At 49.9% G+C, this 13,882-nt stretch overlaps 1 protein-coding gene, 5 non-coding genes and 2 pseudogenes across 6 annotated transcripts in view; 2 read left to right on the top strand and 6 right to left on the bottom strand.

Annotated features, from left to right (window-relative positions):
* LOC138242777 (zinc finger protein 271-like) overlaps positions 1–13,882 on the top strand; it is a 362,720-nt gene that overhangs the window by 120,606 nt on the left and 228,232 nt on the right. The gene's annotated exons all lie outside the window — the stretch shown is intronic.
* LOC138244097 (5S ribosomal RNA) lies at positions 3,906–4,024 on the bottom strand. The gene has a single exon (XR_011192711.1). It is a non-coding gene; the product is annotated as a 5S ribosomal RNA (ribosomal RNA).
* On the bottom strand, positions 4,562–4,680 carry LOC138244096 (5S ribosomal RNA). The gene has a single exon (XR_011192710.1). It is a non-coding gene; the product is annotated as a 5S ribosomal RNA (ribosomal RNA).
* LOC138244094 (5S ribosomal RNA) lies at positions 5,218–5,336 on the bottom strand. The gene has a single exon (XR_011192708.1). It is a non-coding gene; the product is annotated as a 5S ribosomal RNA (ribosomal RNA).
* LOC138219049 (5S ribosomal RNA) lies at positions 5,874–5,992 on the bottom strand (annotated as a pseudogene).
* Positions 6,530–6,648, bottom strand: LOC138217924 (5S ribosomal RNA; annotated as a pseudogene).
* Positions 8,131–8,295, top strand: LOC138243541 (U1 spliceosomal RNA). The gene has a single exon (XR_011192196.1). It is a non-coding gene; the product is annotated as a U1 spliceosomal RNA (small nuclear RNA).
* LOC138245027 (5S ribosomal RNA) lies at positions 8,896–9,014 on the bottom strand. The gene has a single exon (XR_011193643.1). It is a non-coding gene; the product is annotated as a 5S ribosomal RNA (ribosomal RNA).

Genomic DNA, 13,882 nt, shown 5'->3' with positions numbered 1-13,882 from the left:
CGCTGTAGTCTCTTCGAAACGTTTTGAACTGCCAGAAGAAGTTTTCACAACCCGGACTCGTGAAGGTACAGGTCTTCTCCCTTCGTCCGGAGTAAGGTGAGAGGTTATCCCCTCGGGGCGCAGTATCCCCGATGCACCCCCCCACCACCACCCAAAATGACACACACTTCTGTGACGATTGGGAGACCCCGGTTCGATCAGCCCCTGCGGTGTAGGAAACGACCCGCTGGAGAGAACACGCAGACTCCACACAGAAGGGTCACCTCGGCATTTATTCCAACAGCAAAACACCAGAGAGAAACGGGTCTCCGAAAGATGAGCGCACACCGGGAAAAACACTACGGGGTCATTACAAATGGGAATAGGAGTTCTTTTTTTCTTTTCCGGACGTCAGTTGTATCGTGTCCTGGTGATTTCTCCTGTTTCGAACGGAGTTCAATGTCACGTTTCTACTTTATTAGAGAGAGGCACTGAACTTTGGGGAACGTGACATCCACCCAGTATTACTAGTAGGTTGATAAATATAAATGTTCTTTTTCCCCCCGTATGATACCTCGCGAAATATAACGATGGCCAACTCCTTAAGTCGAAATTTAAACCCTTCTCACGCTACAAGACAGTCCGTCAACATCGCCGCGGCCCGAAGCGCGACCTTCGGTATGACGTTGGCGGAAGGGGGTAGGGTAAGTACGTCACAGCCGGGGGAAGCCCCTATCACGTGAGAGGGGTGCTGCGGGCGACGAGCCCCCGGGGGCGAAGAGAAGTTGATTTGCGTGGGGTGTGGAAACACTACACGACCGGGCAAGCGAGCCGTTTTTTTTTTTGTTTTGTTTTTTCAGAACATCAGAACAACCGCAGAGATGACCATCGATCCACTCCGGACGTTTCCTTTTTTGTCCTTTTTGGCCTCCAAAATAAAAAAAAAAAACTGGGATCCATCGTGGCGTTGCCAAATTAAAACGTCAACCACTTTTCGGGCTTTCGTGCTGTCCATGATGAAACCGTCATGGTTGTGTAAGGATACGTTACGTCACAGACCGGCGGCGCTCGGACGTGAGGAGTGTCGTTACGTTTTTGAAACGGGCACGTCAGACAAGATCTCTGACAAGATCTCTGAAAAACCCAAACCTGTAAGATTCAATTTCAATTCAGTTTTTTTTATATAGCGCCTTTCACAACAAGAATGCCCCAAGGCCCCGAACAAAGGAGTTGTTCCACACCCCCGCCACCCTCTGTGTACAGTAGAGCCCCCTGTACTGACTGGAGGAGCTCACCCAGCTGTGTCTGGAGAGAAGCCGGGGTATCGGCTTCAACCACAGGGCTGGGCGGCTTGTTCCCCACCCCCATCCCCTTCTGTGTACAGAAGAGCCTCCTGTCCTGACTCCAGTAGGAAATGTCACCTGGAGGCAACACACTGGCGTCTTTTAACAGATCACCTCGGGAATCGGGAACAACGGAGCTGTGTGCGGCCGTCTGTACGGAGGGGTTCAGCGCGGGGGGGCTCCGGGCTCGGGTCTGGACCCGGGGGGGGGGGGGGGGCTGTCTGTGTGGAGTCTGCATGTTCTCCCTGTGTTCTTCGGGTCCAAAGACAGGCTTTTGGGCTAATTGGCTTCTGGGAAAACTGGCCCTGGTGTGTGTGTGTCCTATGATGGAGTGCTGTCCTGTCCAGGGTGTGTGAGTGAATGTGTGTTTGTCATGTGATGGACTGGTTCCTGTCCAGGGTGTGTGAGTGTGTGTGTCTGAGAGTCCTGTGAGGGACTGGTGTCCTATCCAGGTTGTGTGTGTGTGTCCTGTGAGGGACTGGTGTCCTGTTCAGGGTGTGTGAGTGTGTGTGTGTATCCTGTGAGTGACTGGTGTCCTGTCCAGGGTGTGTGAGTGTGTGTGTCCTGTGATGGACTGGTGTCCTATCTAGGGTGTGTGTATGTCCTGTGATGGACTGGTGTCCTGTCCAGGGTGTGTGAGTGAGTGTGTGTGTGTCCTGTGATGGACTGGTGTCCTGTCCAGGGTGTGTGAGTGTGTGTGTCTGTGTGTCCTGTGATGGACAGATGGTACCAAGCCTGGACACCCATGAGACACTGGCTTCCTCAGAAGACTCTCACGGAGGGCACACTGTCCCTAACCCGGGTCCAGAAGAAACTACAGTGATCTATAATTCCTGTGCCTCGGAAGGGTTTATGACGTCTATGTCCGGCGCCCGCGCCCGTGGACTGGCGGTTTGGCGTCGCGCTCCGCAGCTCGAGCTTCGGTGCGAGGGGGGCGGGAAGGGAGCCGATGTGGCCTCTGCGCCATCTTTGCTGGTGAGTCAATTGTGACCGTTGCGGTACAATAAACCATCAATAAACCTTTTCCCACCCCGTCCAGTATTTCTGTCGCGGCCCACGTCCCTTACAATCGACAAACTATAAAAAAAACAGTAGCCCTTCGCAACATTACACGCCATTTTTTTATTTTAAACGTCCGCTAGATACGCAGGTGGCTCGATACCTGTCTTATCCTCGCCGGCGTCTTTATACCGGCAAGTGAATTTTATTTGGGGTCCCTCAGAATTGTGACAGAAATGTCAGTGAACCACAATAAAAAACGAAACTTTTTTTTAAAGGCGGTGAATGGATTTTTTGAGTAACCGTGTAGCGACTAACGTAAGGAAAAAAAGTTGTCTTTCCCTACGAAGACGTTTTGGTACAGGACTTTCTTTAAATATCAGTTGTGCATAGCGTTTTACAAAAAGTTGATGATGATCTTGGAGATAATTGCAAAGGAAAATTGAGATAACTACCAAAACATTACGTGTGAAACGACAGGACAGAACTTTGAACCCACAAAGAAACAAAGGTATGAAATATTGCCTCGTCATGGGGGGTTGATAATTGTAGTAAGTGTTCCTAATTTTCGTAAAGAAATGTATATTATGGGAGTCACACGTGAGATTTAGTGTATATACGTTTCATATTGTGCATATATACGGGGTTAAAAAGTGGAATGAGTATGATTATAAACTCGTGTGTCCTATAATCAGATAATTTTTGAACAAGCTTTGATTAGACAGGTGAAAAACAACATCAGATCCTTTATTTTAATATATTCTCACGTCTGAATATCAGCTTCTCCCCTCTGGCCAACATTTCAGGGCTCCCAGGTGTAGATCCCAAATTGAAACAAATATTAATTTGTTACCCAGTTAAACAGTTAATAGAAGTGAGTGACCAGGGTAAATAAAGGTGGGTCAGTGTAAACTGTTTATTCTGGACCAGACTTCGTCATGTGTGATATGTCATGACTTCTTATATTAAGTTTTATCTTTATATTTAGTTCTACATGTGTAATAGATGCGATGTGTGTCCATAAAAAGGTTTCTCCAGGGGAAAATCAAGTTCGTTTTAAAACCGTGTTTCCTTTTTAGGGTACGTTTGCATTCCAAGTGTGGGGTTTTTGCCTTTTTGTATTTTTGCTGAGACAAGTTGCCTTTCTTATACGCGGAGGGATCTGCTCGTGAGATGTCCGCTTGGTCCATTTCTGAGCTCAGTATAAGGTGTAGAAAGCATGACTGTCATCATAACCCGCATCTCACCCAGGTGTGGAATAATGTTGTGACTATTGCTTCAGCAATAACATGCTGATTGCATGTTTCTAGATGGGAATAACAGAGATCTCAACTACTGAGGGGCCTTATTAATAAAGTCTCCACAGCCGAAGCGCTGTGTCTCTTTTCAGCTGGCGATAAACCTTTCCTCGATCCTTTGCGGACTTGTTAAACTGTTCATGATCAGAATAAAAAACGCTCACGCTAATACACAAGCACCCGTGTCTCGCCAAAGCTGACAAATAAACAGACGGACAAGCCGCACTGCACGTGTGAACAGGGGAATGAGCGAGCGCGCGGGGATAGGGCGCCTCCTGCGCTTAAAAGCTTACAGCACCTGGTATTCCCAGGCGGTCTCCCATCCAAGTACTAACCAGGCCCATCCCTGTTTAGCTTCCGAGATCAGACGAGATCAGGCGTGCTCAAGGGGGTGTGGCCGTAAGCGAGAGCAAGGCTCGCTGGCACCCTTCTTATTGAGAGGACAGCTCCGTCACCTCTTTTACGACGCTGCTTTTTTTCCCTTGCGTTTTTCTCTTCTTCCCACGTTCTCTCTCTTCACTGCCTTCGTCCCCGCTCTATTTCACTTCAGCCTTTCACTCTTGCTTCCTTCCAATGAGGACGGAGCTGCGGGAGAAAGGGCGCTATAGAGGATCGCTGTGGAGAGCTGCTGCTGTGCTTTGACATCTGAGCTCTGTGGAAAACGATCTCAATACAATTCTGAAAAACGCGACTCTCCGAACGCCAGCCGAACAAGTCTCCACAGCCGAAGCGCTGTGTCTCTTTTCAGCTGGCGATAAACCTTTCCTCGATCCTTTGCGGACTTGTTAAACTGTTCCTGATCAGAATAAAAAACGCTCACGCTAATACACAAGCACCCGTGTCTCGCCAAAGCTGACAAATAAACAGACGGACAAGCCGCACTGCACGTATGAACAGGGGAATGAGCGAGCGAGCGGGGATAGGGCGCCTCCTGCGCTTAAAAGCTTACAGCACCTGGTATTCCCAGGCGGTCTCCCATCCAAGTACTAACCAGGCCCATCCCTGTTTAGCTTCCGAGATCAGACGAGATCAGGCGTGCTCAAGGGGGTGTGGCCGTAAGCAAGAGCAAGGCTTGCTGGCACCCTTCTTATTGAGAGGACATCTCCGTCACCTCTTTTACGACGCTGCTTTTTTTCCCTTGCGTTTTTCTCTTCTTCCCACGTTCTCTCTCTTCACTGCCTTCGTCCCCGCTCTATTTCACTTCAGCCTTTCACTCTTGCTTCCTTCCAATGAGGACGGAGCTGCGGGAGAAAGGGCGCTATAGAGGATCGCTGTGGAGAGCTGCTGCTGTGCTTTGACATCTGAGCTCTGTGGAAAACGATCTCAATACAATTCTGAAAAACGCGACTCTCCGAACGCCAGCCGAACAAGTCTCCACAGCCGAAGCGCTGTGTCTCTTTTCAGCTGGCGATAAACCTTTCCTCGATCCTTTGCGGACTTGTTAAACTGTTCCTGATCAGAATAAAAAACGCTCACGCTAATACACAAGCACCCGTGTCTCGCCAAAGCTGACAAATAAACAGACGGACAAGCCGCACTGCACGTGTGAACAGGGGAATGAGCGAGCGAGCGGGGGTAGGGCGCCTCAAGCGCTTAAAAGCTTACAGCACCTGGTATTCCCAGGCGGTCTCCCATCCAAGTACTAACCAGGCCCATCCCTGTTTAGCTTCCGAGATCAGACGAGATCAGGCGTGCTCAAGGGGGTGTGGCCGTAAGCGAGAGCAAGGCTCGCTGGCACCCTTCTTATTGAGAGGACAGCTCCGTCACCTCTTTTACGACGCTGCTTTTTTTCCCTTGCGTTTTTCTCTTCTTCCCACGTTCTCTCTCTTCACTGCCTTCGTCCCCACTCTATTTCACTTCAGCCTTTCACTCTTGCTTCCTTCCAATGAGGATGGAGCTGCGGGAGAAAGGGCGCTATAGAGGATCGCTGTGGAGAGCTGCTGCTGTGCTTTGACATCTGAGCTCTGTGGAAAACGATCTCAATACAATTCTGAAAAACGCGACTCTCCGAACGCCAGCCGAACAAATCTCCACAGCCGAAGCGCTGTGTCTCTTTTCAGCTGGCGATAAACCTTTCCTCGATCCTTTGCGGACTTGTTAAACTGTTCATGATCAGAATAAAAAACGCTCACGCTAATACACAAGCACCCGTGTCTCGCCAAAGCTGACAAATAAACAGACGGACAAGCCGCACTGCACGTGTGAACAGGGGAATGAGCGAGCGAGCGGGGATAGGGCGCCTCCTGCGCTTAAAAGCTTACAGCACCTGGTATTCCCAGGCAGTCTCCCGTCCAAGTACTAATCAGGCCCATCCCTGTTTAGCTTCCAGGATCAGACAAGATCAGGCGTGCTCAAGGGGGTGTGGCCGTAAGCAAGAGCAAGGCTCGCTGGCACCCTTCTTATTGAGAGGGCAGCTCCGTCACCTCTTTTACGACGCTGCTTTTTTTCCCTTGCGTTTTTCTCTTCTTCCCACGTTCTCTCTCTTCACTGCCTTCGTCCCCGCTCTATTTCACTTCAGCCTTTCACTCTTGCTTCCTTCCAATGAGGACGGAGCTGCGGGAGAAAGGGCGCTATAGAGGATCGCTGTGGAGAGCTGCTGCTGAGCTTTGACATCTGAGCTCTGTGGAAAACGATCTCAATACAATTCTGAAAAACGCGACTCTCCGAACGCCAGCCGAACAAGTCTCCACAGCCGAAGCGCTGTGTCTCTTTTCAGCTGGCGATAAACCTTTCCTCGATCCTTTGCGGACTTGTAAAACTGTTCCTGATCAGAATAAAAAACGCTCACGCTAATACACAAGCACCCGTGTCTCGCCAAAGCTGACAAATAAACAGACGGACAAGCCGCACTGCACGTGTGAACAGGGGAGTGAGCGAGCGAGCGGGGATAGGGCGCCTCCTGCGCTTAAAAGCTTACAGCACCTGGCATTCCCAGGCGGTCTCCCATCCAAGTACTTACCAGGCCCATCCCTGTTTAGCTTCCGAGATCAGACGAGATCAGGCGTGCTCAAGGGGGTGTGTCCGTAAGCGAGAGCAAGGCTCGCTGGCACCCATGTTATTGAGAGGACAGCTCCGTCACCTCTTTTACGACGCTGCTTTTTTTCCCTTGCGTTGTTCTCTTCTTCCCACGTTCTCTCTCTTCACTGCCTTCGTCCCCGCTCTATTTCACTTCAGCCTTTCACTCTTGCTTCCTTCCAATGAGGACGGAGCTGCGGGAGAAAGGGCGCTATAGAGGATCGCTGTGGAGAGCTGCTGCTGTGCTTTGACATCTGAGCTCTGTGGAAAACGATCTCAATACAATTCTGAAAAACGCGACTCTCCGAACGCCAGCCAAACAAGTCTCCACAGCCGAAGCGCTGTGTCTCTTTTCAGCTGGCGATAAACCTTTCCTCGATCCTTTGCGGACTTGTTAAACTGTTCATGATCAGAATAAAAAACACTCACGCTAATACACAAGCACCCGTGTCTCGCCAAAGCTGACAAATAAACAGACGGACAAGCCGCACTGCACGTGTGAACAGGGGAGTGAGCGAGCGAGCGGGGATAGGGCGCCTCCTGCGCTTAAAAGCTTTCTGAATTCTGAGTACGTACGGGATCCTCGGCCTTGCGCTTATAACAAAGTTCAAGTCCCTTTGCAGACAACAGCAGTTGTCACATGATTGTCTCTGAGGATGTGCGACAATGGCCAAGGAGAGCCCCGATCTGAGCTTGCGCTCACTTTTTGACCAAGACACAGGTGTGTGCTGATTGGTTGAGAGTTTGGCGGGCATTGGAGACCCACGTGGTATTACCACGCCCTGCGTGAGATATGAGTCACTTACTCTTAACACTTTGGAATGCAGTCCAGATGTCCATTTGGCACTCCCTAGACAGATAGGCGCCAATGGATGACCATTGATCATGATAGCCAGGCTTAGCTAAGTGCATCCCCATCTGGGAGCTGTCCCTTATCAAAAGAAAACATCTTAAATCAGCCTGCATGAATACTTTCTCTGTGGCTGCACCACAGAGATGGAAGGTGAGATGGGGCCTCATTTAGGACAGCATACCACCGCTTAATTCTGTCTTATTAACAAGCATTGCCGCTACAACGGCATCTCTCCTGTCAAACTTCCTCCTGACTTGTTTGACAGGATCTGGGCCGTGGTGAACAGTGGGAAAGACGCCCTGTGGAGAGTGAGGAACATGGGGCTGTTCAAAGGCATCGAGGTCCCAGTCAAGGCAGCAGGTAGCCTGGCCCTGTTCATCACCCAAGAGAACTATTACCTCAGAGATCTGTGGAGAGAAAGGAGGGAGGAAGCAGAAAATCTGTGGGAAATAGAGAGCATAGGTCAATATCTCAAGAAACTGTGAAAAACATTATCATGTTTAAGTAAAGAATGTGATTTACACCAGAAAAAAAGAAATTGTTGCTATGTAACTGGTACCGTGTCAAAATGTAATGAGATGTGATCATATATACTGTTTTAAGTATGTATATTAATGTAAAGCTTTCTAATTTGTGATGTCCTGTATTTTTTTGTGAAAAGAAAATAAAGTTCTTAAAAAATCGATTCACCCAGGGCGAGGCTCGGCCATTGCACTCCGGCTGTGCTGACCCCTGCGAATTCCCCAAATGTGGGAATCTCGACTGCATAATTTCTGGTAGTGGGGGACTGCGTTCGCGCTCTCCCCTGATGTGCTTGGTCCAATATCGGATACGGAAGAGTTATGACACCACGTGCTGCGATAGGATCCCAGTTCGAAAGCCACTGCTGGTTCCCAGTTTCTTTTAGTTAGAGGTCCGGAGAAGCATTTCAAGCTGGTTACACTACTCCTTCCGGACATTCATTCCCTTTTCAAAGTCAGTCGTTTTGCTGTAGTCTGCATTATTAAGGCCAATTTATTTGGTCATGGGGGCCTCGGTACTGTATGCTAATTCTAAAGACAGTTTCACCCCTTTTCTGATTGCTAGGTTCTGTACCAGTGCAGACATGTCAAACAGTGAATTGCTGTACCTCTATTGTATCTGTGCTCAATGAATGAAATCAGTAATAAATGAATATATGTATAGTTATACGATAAACAAGTGGTTTATCGACTCTTCTTCATTTGCAGATTTAGAGGCAGCTTCGATATGCGTTTTACAAACGGGTTTTTTTTTTTTTTGGGTCACACACATGCCATAGCAACAAAACATCTCTAGAGATGAGGCTATAGATCACCTTTCCATCCTCCAGGTTTTCTTCCCAAATCCTACGGCACCAACGGCGACCCCTGCTGGCCGAGAGAGCAAAAGCTTGCAGCACCTGGTATTCCCAGGAAGTCTCCCATCCAAGTACTATTCAGGCCCAACCCTGCTTAGCTTCCAAGATCAGAAGAGATTGGGCACATTCAGGGTGGTGTGGCCGCAAGCAAAAGCCTTGGCGCCTAACTCGCTACTTGAAGCTGTGTGTGGCTGGGGCTCTGTGCCCCCCGAGTGGGACTGAAGGATCGTTCGTGTGCAACTCTTTGGAAAGGAGCCTCTTTCCAAATCGCATTGCGTACCTGGATGTTGGCGAATGTGCTCCCTTGTGTTGGCTTGTCCCGTACTGGAGGAGAACAAACAAACTGCATGGAGGAGCACAAGGCAAGTCTTCACAAGACAAAAACCTCCAGTGCACAGCACTCTGAAAACATTTCTGGGCTGTCGCATGTTTATTTCAGCACATAAAGCGCACCAGTCCAACACATCGGCCGGGCGCGCGGCGCCTCCGCCCTCTTGTGGCCTTGCGGCGTCAGAGCAAGAGGCTCCTTCTCGCTGCCTTTCCGCTGTGTTGCAGAGCCCTGAGAGGGAACCTGGAGCGCACACTTTGTGGGGGGCGGGGAACCGCGTTCGCGCTCTGCCCCCGGTCTCTTGCGCGAGTACTAAATCTCACGGCGCCAGCCAGCGGCCAGGAGACAAATACAATATCGCGGGACAGGGGGGCCTCGTCATTGATTGTTACATATGAGACGGGGATTAGGAGGAGACCCCGACTGATTGGTAAAGGGGAACACTAACACCAGAGAGACACCCCCGGAGTCTCTTTTTGAGAGACGCCCTCGGATTTCTTAATGGCCAAGGAGGGTCAGAACCTCGGTTTTATGCCTCCCCCGAAGGACGGCGCCTGTTTGTGCAGCAGAGTGTCGCCATCAGGATGCTGGGGCATAAGAAAGCCACACAGACCGCAGGGTGAGCGCTCCCTACTGGTCCCAGTCAGATCTAGTGATCTAGTCACCGGGGAGAAACGATACAAGCGAAGGATTACTCGGCTCCCAGCACTTGAAAAGACCAACAAATGACTCATTCCCGCCGGAGCTGAATGTACCTGAATTCCCCCGCCCCGCTGTGTTTGCTGTATTGTCTTTGAAGCCGGCCCCCGAGACGAGACGGGCTGTTCCTGTGCCCCAATTAACACTTTACAGGTGCCATTCCCCGGCATTGTGGCCATTGTCGGTGGTCACACGTGATAAGATAAGGTGGAGGAGAGCGGGGCATGCCCAGCGCCAGACATTCAAGGAGGTCTGCAGATGTGTAGGAAACGGCGCGCTCGTTTTCTCATTTTGCCCACCCTTTTGAGTGTTAGTGTGGCGTGTGAGTGTGCGAAAGAGTGGGCCCAGCAGGAGGCGGTGGTGTGCGGGGGGAGGAGCAGGCGTAGGCTGCGCGCTTTGTGCTGTGGGTGCGGGCCGCTTGCAGGGGCTTGTACAGCTCATACTTACCTGGCAGGGGTGGTACCTTGATCAGCCTGTAGGTGGAGTAGTTGGATTGTTTTCTTGTTTTGTGGAAGCAGTGTTTGTTTTTCAGTTTTCGAAATGGCAACCTTTGGATCCCGCAAGAATGCTGTGCGTTTTGAGCTTTTGGATGACCTCTTCATGGACCGTATGCAGTTCAGCAGAAAAGTGTTGCAGAAGGAACCTCGGCACTTGGATTTCATCTTCGCTCTCCCAGGTCAGAAAGCATTTGAGATTGTTTTTGCTACCTATTCTCTGTTTGAACAATGTGTGGATGTGTTTGAGGTACAAAGAGGGAAAGTTCCTGCCCTTGAGAAGATCAACTTGCAGCCTCTGACACAGAGAGAGAGGAAAACGGTGCATGTTATTATGTTCTCGGAACTGGCAAAGACGGAGGACATTCACACCTGGCTTAACCAGTACTGCACCGTCCACCATGGAACTGAGGTTAGAGATGTTGACGGTATAAAAACAGGAGCAAGGAAATTCGAGGTTCGCTTGCTACCGGACAATGTAAATGGAGGCTTAAGGCACCTGCCCTCTACAATCCGGCTGGGCGCCTGCAATGGCTATGTTTTTTATGTGGGACAACCAAAGGTGTGTCGGCGCTGTGGTGCTGTGGGACTCCTGGCATCGTCCTGCACTGTGAAATGCTGCAAGACCTGTGGCAAACAGGGACATTTAGCCTCTGACAGTTCAATGCTGCCAAAGTGCAATTTATGTGGCTCGGAAGGACACGTTTTTAAGAACTGCCCTCACGCCTACGCCAATAAACTCAAAATGAGAAAGGATGAGGCAGTGCTTGTTTCAGCCAAACCGGCCCGAAAATCCAAAGCAAACAACAAGTCAAACAAAGAACCCTTGTTGGACAAAGGCTTTCAGCCTCCAGCCAGGATCAGTCCTGCTGTGGCTCCAGGGCCGGTGGAAGAGAAAAGCACTACGCCCCTACAACCGCAGACTGCACCAGACAAGAACGAGGGTTTGAAAACCCCCGAGAACAGCGAGGACCCCTCCCCCACTCCTGCTCCTCAGAACGAGGGCCAGTGTGGGGCCCCCCGGTGGAGCGGGTCCAGCGAGGATACCCAGGATTCAGCAGAGCTGCTATTCTCAGACTCTGCAAGTGCTACAGATGCCCTCCTCTCCTCCATCCAGTCCATCACGGAGGATCTGCAACAGCTGGTGGGTGAGGGGGAAGAGGAGACTGGTGCATCGGCTGCACCCCTTTCCCCTCAGTGCTCCCAGGAGCTGGACTTGAGGAAAAGGAAAAATGACTCTGTTTTCTCCCCAAGCGAGGAGGAAGGAGAGCATGGCGATGGGGACAGCTGGAACCCCTCCACCCCTCCCTCTACCCCCTTCCTTGAAATGGACTCCGTGAACGCTTTTACTGCTGCCGCCCTGATGAAGGCTCATTCAGAGGATGGCTGGCAGGAAATTGGTAAGAAGAAAAAGAAAAAGAGAAGGTAACAGGTGAGACAGAATAGAAATGTGTTTTGTAAAGACTGGTTCCACCTTCTTATGTAATATGGCTCTAAACATAATTTCTCTTAACACCAGAGGTATCAATGACAGAGTTAAATGCCAGTCTGTCTTTGATTACCTCCAGCAGAGAGAGGGGGATGTGTTCATGTTGCAGGAGTGTGCATTAGCCTATCAAGAGAGGTTCAAAAGCTTTGAAGATAGGTGGGATAAAGGGCCTTCTGTTTGGACAGGGGACAATAACAACAGAGCCTCTGACATGGCCATTCTTTTCAAAGGATGGGCATTCAAATTGAAAAGTATTCAGAGGGTCATAGATGGCAGGTTGCTGTGTGTGGATGTTGAATGGGGGACCATTAACCTGCATCTAATCAATGTGTATTGTCCTACTGACGTGGGAGGAAGGGTGGAGCTACTCAAGGCACTCTCTCCCCTATTGTTATGTAGCACAGACGTGATAGTGGGAGGGGATTTTAATTGTATCTTAGAGCACACAGATAGGCAGTCTAGCTTTCCGATAAAATTGGATTCCAGCTCACTGGCCCTGCAAAACTTAGTTCTAGACTTTAAACTCTCTGACACATATAGATCTATATATCCCACAACAGCAGGATATACATGGTCAGGGAGGAATATCAGTTCCAGAATTGACTATTGCTTTGTCTCGGAGAGAGTGAAAGTTGTTGGGGTCACTCTTCAGCCTGTCTTCTTCTCAGATCATCAGGCTTTAGGGTGTAGAGTGGAACTCCAGGGCGGGACTGTCTTTGGCCCAGGCCTCTGGAAACTCAACACAAAGCTGCTAGAGAACGAGGGGGTAGTATCCCGCTACAAGGAGAAACCATCAAAGTGGCTGTCCTTGCAGTTTCTGTATGGGTCAGTAGGAGAGTGGTGGGAGGAGGTGAAGGTGAAGACAAGGGCCTTTTTCATGGCTGAGGGAAGGAAGCCTGCTGCCAGACGGAGAGGAGTGCTAGCCAGGAAACAGGCAGCTGCAGCGTCTCTACACGATGCTGCACAGTGGCTTCGATGTGCTTGAGGATATCACCCTTTTAAAAAAGGACATCCGGAGCATAGCCGAAGAAAGTAGTCGAGGAGTGCTGTTAAGAAGCAGAGTGCAGTTCTTGGAAGGAAATGAGAAGTGTACTCGCTTCTTTTTCAGGAAAGTGGTAGGCTCCAAGTCTGTCATGGAAAGTGTAGTTGATGAGGAGGGACGAGAGAGAACAGAGCCGAGTGCTATCCTCTCCTGCACCGAGGCCTTCTACTCAAGACTGTACAGCGCTACAGAGGTAAAGGATGAAGAAATTCATTTTTTTACCTCAAAGCTAGAAAACGTTTTGAGTGAAGAAGATAGGGAAGTACTTGAGAGGGTTTTGACAGTAGAAGAGCTGAGACAGGCTATGGAGAGCTTACAGAAGGGAAAAACTCCGGGTGCTGACGGGCTCCCTAAAGAATTTTATTGCACCTTTTGGGATCTGCTTCAGGATCCGCTACTGCTCCTATTCGAGGAAAGCTATAAGACAGAATTGCTGCCTGACTCCTTAAGAGAAGGCACTATCTCTCTCTTGTTTAAGAAAGGAGCAAAGAATGACATAAAGAACTGGAGACCCCTCAGCCTGTTAGGCGTGGACACTAAGATCCTGTCCAAAGCCCTTTTCCTGCGCCTACAAAATGTAGTGGCCTCACTGGTAGGGAAAGAACAGACTTGTGGGATAGCAGGACGCCTGATGAGCGACAACCTGGTCTTGTTGAGGGATGTCTGTCTGTACTCAGAGGATCGCTCCCTCCCTCTGTGCATTTTAGGTGTAGACCTAGAAAAGGCCTTTGACCGCCTAAACCGGCAGTACTTAATATCGGTACTTGAGCACATGAAGTTTGGCCCCATCATGAGAAAGTGGATTAACCTGCTGTACACAGGTAGCAACAGCAGAGTAATGGTTAATGGCAATAGATCACGCCCCTTTGAAGTCTGTTCAGGGGTGAGGCAGGGCTGCCCATTATCCCCCTTGTTATTCGTTTTGGCTATGGAGCCCTTAGCCTGTGCCTTGCGCCAGGATCAGG

Source organism: Lepisosteus oculatus, chromosome 14 (genome assembly GCF_040954835.1).
Source record: "Lepisosteus oculatus isolate fLepOcu1 chromosome 14, fLepOcu1.hap2, whole genome shotgun sequence".
Classification (NCBI taxonomy): domain Eukaryota; kingdom Metazoa; phylum Chordata; class Actinopteri; order Semionotiformes; family Lepisosteidae; genus Lepisosteus; species Lepisosteus oculatus.
Note: the sequence above shows the minus strand (reverse complement) of the source record. Positions and strands in the feature narration are given on the sequence as shown.